At 37.3% G+C, this 9,818-nt stretch overlaps 1 protein-coding gene across 1 annotated transcript in view; it reads left to right on the top strand.

The window, feature by feature from the left end:
- Positions 1-703: 703 nt before the first annotated feature.
- LOC119407652 (regulator of G-protein signaling 8) overlaps positions 704-9,818 on the top strand; it is a 19,705-nt gene continuing 10,590 nt past the window's right edge. Inside the window, exons 1-2 of the mRNA XM_037674473.1 lie at positions 704-840; positions 1,919-1,960. The gene's annotated coding sequence lies outside the window, so the exon portion shown is untranslated. The remainder of the gene's footprint in view (positions 841-1,918; positions 1,961-9,818) is intronic.

Genomic DNA, 9,818 nt, shown 5'->3' with positions numbered 1-9,818 from the left:
TGTAGTTTAAATGAAAATGAGAAGAAAAAAAATAATAAAACATACATTTAATGACCAAATTGGAACATTTTAGTTCTTAGATGAGTTCAGGCAGTTGTCAAAAGAAAAGTGGATGTTTCACAGTAATAAATGCATGTTCCTTGTTCCGACTTTATTAAGATTTGATGCTGTTATATCATTCAAAGTCACTTTTTCCTTTAAAAAAAAATAATGCTTAATCATAGTTTAAATATTTAATAGGTTTTCTATGTTTCAATGTAAATAAAATGTGTTTATGGGATTTGCAAGTTTTACACAATGCCCCAAACTTTTTCATAATTAGTGTTCATGTTAATAAATTACTCAGTCTTCTCGTTGTGTCTTCTTTCAGTAGATCTTAAGTGTTTGCCTTCAACAGCATCACTAAAATCATTTGCCTCAGCAGCATTTTGCTCCACGCATGAACGTGTTCATCTCTTCAAACACATCACAGTGAAGCTCCACTCCTCACAGATGTGCTCAGGGTTGTCCTCAGAGATTTCCTTGAGCAAACAATGCTCTCTTCACCCTCTGTGTCTCTCTGACTCTAACCCCCTCTCAGCACCGTCTCTCTCTGCCTCCATCCATCTCGCCTGCTCTCTCTCCCCTCTGATTTCACACCAATGAGAGTGCTGCATGTAGCTCCCACTCACTGGCATCAGAAGCATGAGATACGTTCCGTCTTTAGCTGTACAATTGCTTACAAACACAGCATTGGCTTGACCGAGGCTGCGCTCTGCCAAAACGCACGTTGTGTAGAGGCAGTGGTAAAACAGGAGGGGAAGAAAGAGTGCAGCCGATCTCCCTCACACCAAACTCAAGGTAAACGATCCATATTGATTTACCCGATAAGAGTGTTATGTAATTTTGCTATGGCCACTGAGCTCTGGGTATTATTTTCTTCTTCTGTTATTCTTCATAATACACAGGACGGGTTGGCAGCTTGCAGTTAAATGAGGGGAAAAACACTTAATGAAGTGATTTGTTGTCTGTTTGGCTAATATTTGAAACAATAATAAATCTGCTGCTTGTGCAACCTTGTGCATCTCCCATGCAATATTCTCCAGTCATGTCTCATAAACTTTTAGAGGAATCTGTGCACACTGCATGTCTACATCTCTGGTTGTTTTGTGCATCCATGATATTCCCTATGAGCACAGTGTCTTATCAGTTCACACCTTCCTCCTTCCCTTCCTTGATGCTGGTAGCTCTGGTGGGTTCCCAGTCCAGTAAATGTCACTCACTTGTGCTAACAAAGATGGAGAAGGCTTTGAAGCCCACACAAGTGCCACCTCGGGTTAAGGTTTTTTTCAGCTTCTTATCTGGTTTGGTGATGGTACCATCAACACCTTCTTGTCCTGTGCATGCCTATAATAAGCCATGATTTTTATGATTTACCTGCATCACACATAATGTTTTTATTTAATTTAAATTTACTTTAATTTTGTATTTACAAATGTTTTGCTTCGGATCAGTGCTTCTTCTGAAGAATTCAACTACAAAATAAACTGTGTTCATGTAGATGTGGTAAATATATTGAAGTCCCATTCTGTCACTGAGCACTACAAGAACAAAGCTGGTGGATTTACTTTGGATCACTTTCATTGCACATGAGAAAGTACACAGGTGTACATGTGGAGGAATGTAAAATGGAAATTGATGTAGCAATGCGCATTGCATTAAGGTGCAGCTTTAAATCACCACAAGTGGGAGTACAAAATGTTTCATTTTCTCACTTTTGTTACAGTTTGGTTAGGTTTAGGTAAAAAGCTATTTTACTTAGGCACCAAGAACACGTTTTGAGGGTTAGTAAAATAAACATGATTGGGTATTTAGACAAGACAAAATAAAAATACACTTTAAGTTCTGCTGTACTCTGAATTCATTTGTTTTTTTACAGAAGCTGTGAGCTCGAGTGCACTTCTGACTGACATTCCAGCAGGTTAGTCTGACAAACTAGAAACAACCACAACCTTTGGATGTATTGTAATCTGTTGTAATATAATTATATTTTGTACAATTTATAATATTTATATTTTATTAATCCAAATGCTTTATATCTTGCAACGCAAGACTTAGAAACATGAGATGATGCACTGTTTTGTTCTCATAAGACGTCACTCTATATCCTTAAAAGAATAGTCTCTTTCCACATTTTTCTCAAGGTCTCTGATCCTCTTGAGTGACGTTTGTTACCACTGTGCTCATCTCTGACTAATGCTGCTTCACAAAAAGTTAAAGTCTGCATTAGGGATGCTGCAACACGTCACCTTCACTCCGAGTCAGGATCACTTTAGGGTTACAAAATGCTCACCGACAGTATTTGCTAGCATGTTTGCTGTGGATATTGTCTGCTGGGCATTTAATATGCATTATCTGGTTATTTTGGTACAGCATAATCCTAGATTGTCCCTCTGCAGCTTTATGATTTTAAAGGTCTTGGGTGGCATGCTATTTGTTTGATGTCTCAGACAACCATTAGCACAAAAAATGGAAGATGATTCATAATCCAGAGCGTATTAAAATTCCTGCTGAACTTATTTGCTAATGCACTGTAGTTGTATAAGCATCCAAATCCCCTTATTTCAAAACAGTGTTTCCATGCAAGTGCACTATAATTAAGGTGTTACAATTTAGAATATCTGCTCAACACTAGTGCTTATTTTAGCATCTGTAAAACTAAAAGTAAAATGCATGAAATATTTGCATCAGATCTGAAAATTATGCAGAGTAACCAACACACTTTTTGATCTGGACAGAATGTTCTTGTACCAGATGGATATAATGATTGAAAACATAACTACATATGAAATGAAATGCAGACAATTAAAATCAGGTGCTAAGTTAAATAGCAGAAGACAACACTCAGCAATTAGAAGAGCATCCAATTAAATCCTTATTAAAAGAAGTTGTTAATATTGTTTGGTGGTTTGCTTTCTTTGAATCACACGCAGTGGTTTGATTTGTTGCACAAATAGCTTGAAAGCACATGACATGAGCGAGATATATGACAACATGGTAAGTGATAAATATATATATATATATATATATATATATATATATATATATATATATATTCAGTCTGTAGAGGAGGATATTTGAAACCTCAAAGAAAGATCAACTTTAGCATATTTGATGCAATGAAGCATAGGTGTAGATGCTGGTACCTTTATCTTCCAATAGTTCTAATATTCATGATATACATCTACAGAAGTACCAGATTAGTTTGAGGATTCTGCACCTCTATAGTTACTAAACTTTAGTTTAGCACGTTACATAATTCCCTTTAAATTTGTCTGACACTATAAAATACGACGTAGTTGGTTTGAGAGCGTAGTAAAGGAGGCCGTCTTTGTAAAAAGAAACCGTCCATCGTTGAACAGAGTGGAGGCCTCCATGTCCAACTGTCCCCCTCTTACCATGATGTCATTGCTAGTATCACTCACCCAGTGAATAGCAAACAGCCATCAGGACACTAATGACCATTTGTTAGCTTGATGGGCCTCCTTTTACACGTGAACAGCTAGTTCTGGATGTCACCATCAAACTGGTTAATCCACTATGAGAAGGTGCCATTTATAAGACTGAGATTATTGCAGCTCCTCAGATTGACAAAGTATTTTGGATAAAACACAAAAAGTTCAAATAAATGTTGAATTTTTAATTTCTTGTTTATATATATATATATATATTGAACCTGACTTAACTTTGTCAGATTTTTTTTCTACCTGGATTATTGAGCATGCATCAGGATAAAATACTCTGTTCTTAATAATCTCCTTTTTGGACATTGCACATTTATCTCTGAGGACAAATTTAGTCAGACAATGCACAAGCCCATTCTGTCCAGATGAATCACGTCACATCCAGATTTAGCCTACAGTAAATGACAAGCTCTAATTTTAACGCAGAGCAGAATATTATCCAGCAGCTAATGCAGGACAATGCTTTGTCCTTATCATCCTCAGCATGCATGGGCTTTTAACAGCCCTGTCCAGTTGGTGACAGGCAGATTTATTTGAGCCTAATCTGACTTTGCTGTGACTCAAATACTTCTTCAAAGACTGGGAAGTCGACCACTGGTGTTTGTCCTCCTTTACTGCTGATGACAAGTCAGAGTTAAATATGTTTAAATTAAAACAAAACCGAGTAGAAGATGTGTATTATATCTCGGACGCTAGTAAGCTTTTAAGAAGCATGCATACTTTTGGTGTGCATATTTGTTGATTTGCGTTTAAAAGAAAAATATATCTGTATTTGGTCAAAACTCTCAGTAATGTTAAAGCTACTAATGTCATGAAATCATATTGCAAAAATCTAATCTGGTTGCTAACACAAATACTTTTTTTATAAACTTGGAAAAGTTCTCTGTCCAAAATGTACTACCCTTGTACAGTATTTATATTTTTATTTATTTGTTTATTTATTGGTGGTTGTGGTGGAGCATTTAACAAGCAAGCTTGAACAGAGGTTTCTGACATTAAAAGGGTTAACAGTGAACTAAAAACATTAAAATAAGTTGAACATGGGAAATTGCTCAACACCCAACACAGAAAAATAATGAATTCAAACATCATGGGAGCCAAAGAAGCAGCACTGATCTAAACTGCATGATTTTGTTAGAAGTCCGGTGTTACTAAAATTTAAAGAACCACAACAAGATTTTTTTTTTTTTTGATTTCTAACAAAACTTTTTTTACACAGTTAGCACAACAGTGTTAAAAAAAGGTGATCAGGACAAGCTTAAAATAAAATATTCACATGAGGAGCGAAGAAGAACAAGATAAAGAAGAATGGCATTAATATGAACAGTGATGTACATTTATGAATATAAATGTGTTGAAAGTATTGTCAGGCCATTATGTACAGAAAAGCTCCTGGGCATCTTTCTACCAAGTCACAAACAGAGCAATGAGCTCAGGTGTTGTCAGAGACGGCCCCGGAGGACTGAGAACTGTTCAGGAGGATGATTCATAATGGTGGAACTTTAAAATCTGTTGATTCTATTGTACAATCTAGACTTGTTGGTTTTATTTTTAGTCCTAACTATTCACTTAAAAATGGTCTGAATATTACATAAAGAGGGTGCATGGCTTTTTTTGGGGGGGAGGGGGGGGGGGCTTCCCAAATGAAAAATTACGTTGTTTGTTTTTTGTTTATTTATTCCCTAATATTTGTTACATGATTTTACACTCAGGAAAAAAAGAGTGGTTTTTTTTGGCTTGGCAAATTATATATATATATATATATATATATATATATATATATATATATAAAATACCTTTACTCAATTGTTTCAACACTATCACTCTCCCATTATTTTGCTGTGCTCATCAACTCCAAGAACACCAGAGGCAGTTCTGTCCCCACATCAGCAAGGTTCCCATCAATGCCACATGCAATTGTTACTCAAACATCTGGCTGTTAATAGTATTGGAATTTTATAACAAGGACCCCAGTGTTGTTGTTTGCAATGACATGCTTTCAATTCACCAGGCAATATATGCATGTTCAATAATTGTTAAGGTGTTGCAGGAAGGAAAAACAAAACGTTGTATGCATCCAAAAAGTCACTTGACTTAAAACTCGACTTGGTAAACTCAGCTTACTATCATATATTGTTCACATATAGGTTGTTTGTGCTTCATTTGTCTCAACAGTGTACATGCGTGCATGTGTGTGGGGGTGGGAGTGTGTATGGGAGGGTGGGTGTGAGTATTTTCCCAGAAGCATTTTCTGAGCTGCCATTACCACAACAGAACTGCATTTACTGTAAACAGCAAAATCTAATGTCCTGCAGCACTGAGGAAAACATTCATCTGTTCATTTTCTTTACCCGCTTCTCTGTCCTGGTCGTGGGGAGATGGTGCTGTCCGTGACTGTGACTGTTCAGCAGAACTGTGTGAGAACCAGGGTACATCTTGGACAGGTTGCAAGTCCATAACAGGGCCACGTAGAGACAAACAAGCATTTACACTCTGACACACCTAGAAGTAATTTTAAGTTACTAGTTAACCTAATGTGTGTGTTTTGTTTTTTTTTTTGTTTTTTTTTTTTATATGTGGGAGAAAAACCAAAAGGTTCATAAATTAAAAAATTTTAATGCAACTATTTTCATGCTCAAGACTGAACCGCCTGTGAGCATGCACATCTTGTTGAAAGCCAACAGTTTTAATACCATCACCTGGCATCCGTGTTGCCAGAAAAAAAATTAAAATAAAATAAAATATCACATGGGCAGTTTTAAAAGGATCTCACAACCCTGTGTGGTATGAAAATACAGTAAATTTAAGATGTTTTGTTGTCCTATTTATTTATTTTATTTTTTTGTTTATGTTGTTCTTCCCATATTCCCATTATTTTTTTCCCCACAATTATTCCCCTATAAACTAGGTCTGAGCTTTGGTAACTACAGAAATCAAAATGTTATCCCATTTTTCGGAAATATATATAAATTATATGCTGAAAATGGGATAACTTTTTTCCAATTGAAAACACTTTTTGTTAAATGTATTTCAATTTATATATAATAAGGTCAAGTCAGGAAATAATCTGGTTTCTTACAACGGTAAGTGTTGTGTGGTGGCTAATCCAGATATGGCCAGGAGCACAAGTGTCTCTAAGAATGGAAATAAACTCCAAATCTGACATATTTTCTCCATTTGCTGTTGCCGAAGGTGGAAATCTACCAGATGGTCTAAACATACCTTTGTGGGAAGAAAACTTCCGCTATCAGTGCACAAAATACAGCAAACATACACACACAAGTGCAATACCACAACTGTTGTGTTGTGACTCACGTCTGAAATCTGACAACAGCAGAGAGGAAATGGACTTTCTAAAGCTAACCTACGGTTCAGTCTCCCATTATAATACCTCCACTGAGTCACCCTGCATCTTAATTAGCCTGAAACAATAAAAAACTGACGTAGTGAATGACAAATCTAAAAGTTTTATGGTAAACTTCAAGAAACAAAGATGCATATATGTATGAAGTGAGAAGTGAACAAATTAAGGTGTTTAAATAAAATAAAAAATAAGAAATGATGACTGGACTAATGGCAAACATGGACTTGTTCAATCTGAATGGATGGATAAAAAAGAGCCTTATATGGTAAGATGGATTTTAAAATTGTATTTAGTGATATGTAAGATTTGAATATGCAAAACACATTTTTACAGAGAGCCAGTAAAGTGACAGCAGTACCAAAGAAGTGTGATGCTTCTTTGCAGAAACTGTTAATATTCTGTCTGCAGTGTTTTGAACTTGATAAATTGTTTGGGGGGAAATTAAATGAATATCCAAACAGAATTCCAGTAATCTGCCCTGGAAGACACAAAAAGGTATACACCAGATTTTTGCCTGATACTAACATGAACAACATCACAGGGCCTATATGCAACTGAGCATTCACACATGCATTGCCGTGCTGATTGTAGTGGAAATTGTTCAGTTAATACTTTTCTGCACAGGCAGACAAATAGGTAGATATTAATTTTGAACTGCTCTCTGTAGGTCACACTGATTTACTCATCATATATAACTTGTATCTCAATTTTCCTCATGATGTTTGCTAATAATAGACACACCTACAGTAAAGAGCGCAAGGGATGGATCTCATTGCCAGACTGAAATGAGGACAAGTAAGGGGATCTATAAACCTGCATTGCACCACGTTAGGTAACATCCTTGAAGATATTCATAAACACGTACAAACTGACACATCTTTCCGGATGTAGAAATAATTTATCCAAGCCACCATGCAGCAAAGATACTAGAGGTTGAACGGATGTTAGCACTACTTTCGTATTCATGAAACATACTTGTTTCATGACTCTGAGACATTATAGTGCTGTGCTGTTTTTAGCTTTCTTCCTCTAGGAGCTGGCCTTGCTGCATGGTTGAATAGAGCATGCACTGTTTTCTCCTGACTGCAAGGATTTGTCGGGGATTTTTATAAATAGCTCAGTAACACGTGTCTGCAGCACACTGCAGACTACAAATGTAGCTCTCAGGAATCATTGAGATGGTGATTTGTTAAAACAGAGCCGACAGGAGAGGGAGACAAGAAATGAAAGGCAGAGATCTATTATGTTATTGACAGTTTGGCACACACAGGAGACATATCAATATGTACAGATATATGCCCATCAGATGACTTCTGCATTCTGAAAAAGACGCATGCTACTCCACATACCAGATGGGACCATGACAATTTGTTTAGGTATGGTTTCCATTTACAGTATGAGCCAATTACTGCTAATTAGTATTTAAATTACTATACATATCTCTTTATGCCTTTAAAATTGTGTTTAATAAAACAAACTCAAAGCCTTACAAGCTGTCATTATAATAAAAGTTTATGTTTTACAACCTATGAATTGAGATACCTGCTTAAAAAGCCCAGTTTCTTCTGAAAGACTGTAAAGAAAATAATTTTGAAATCGGGTATTAAAGCTCAAGGCAGTAGTAGTCTTTGGATCCTGGTTCTGCTTATTCGGGTAATAGATTGCAAATTATTTTGTGAAATATCAGAAAAACTTATAAAGACAGGTTGAAACCATGTTTATATTTTCTAAACATGACTAAGAAGCGTCACAGTTGTATGAGGTTGGACCATGAGCCATGGCCTCAGAGGAACTGACTCTCATTCCAGTTGCTTCACACTTGGCTGGGAAATGCCCCAGTGCATGCTGATGGTCTTGGCCTGATGACACCAACAGAACCACATCATCTGCATAAAGAAGAGATAAGACCCTGAGGTTTCCAAACCAGACACTCTCCTCTCCCCGACTGCATCTCAAGATCATGTCTATGAGCAACACAAACAGGATCGGAGACATGGGATAGCCTTGGCAAAGTCTAACCTACACTAGGAACAAACTCAAATATGTGCCAAGAATATGGACATGGTTCCTGGTCACCACCAGCCTGATCAAGAAAGCTCATCAGAGAGACTACTTCCTCAGACGAGCTGGTCTGGGGAGCTCAGTCCTCACCTCCTTCTACAGGTGTGCAGTGGAGAGCATCCTGTGCTCCAGCATCAACGTATGGCATGGGGGCTGCACAGCTGCAGAAAGAAAAACTTTGCAGAGAGTGGTGAAGGCTGCACAGAAGATGTTGGAGTCAGTCTCCCCACCATCACAGACATCTACACCTCCAGATGCAGGAAGAGGGCCACCTGTATCATGAACCCACTCACCCAGCACACACACTTTTTGCCCCACTCCCCTCAGGAAGGAGGTTGAGGAGCATTAAGTGTAGAACCACTAGACCAGTGTCAAACTCACTTACAAAAGTGGGCCAAAATTAAAACTTTTTTTCAAACTAAGGGCCAATTTCAGAAACTACATGAACTCAAATCAGATACCCGACATCTTTTCTTGGTCACAGGTCCCTCAGCAAGAGTTTGATGGGTCTAATTTGATGTTCTCTGTTGTGCTTTCAACATCATAATCAAAGATTACTGAAAAAATTCATGAGATAGAAATATTTTACGTTTCACATATCATCTTGGGGGCCAGATAAAATGTTAACAAGGGCCACATTTGGTCCCTGGGCCTTGAGTTTGACACATATGCTATAGACTGAGGAACAGCTTCTACCCTAAGGCTGTTAGATTCATGAATCGCTAACCAGGATGATCACTGTGAAGAATCACATCATGTTGCTGCTGATCTGTTTTATGTTGCTGCTGATCTGTGTCATGTTGCTGCTGATCTGTGTCATGTTGATGCTGATCTGTTTCATGTTGCTGCTGATCTGTTTCATGTTGCTGCTGATCTGTTTCATGTTGCTG

The sequence above is a fragment of the Nematolebias whitei genome, chromosome 3 (assembly GCF_014905685.2).
Source record: "Nematolebias whitei isolate Nwh7 chromosome 3, NemWhi1, whole genome shotgun sequence".
NCBI lineage: Eukaryota > Metazoa > Chordata > Actinopteri > Cyprinodontiformes > Rivulidae > Nematolebias > Nematolebias whitei.
This window is presented reverse-complemented; position numbering and strand designations above follow the sequence as displayed.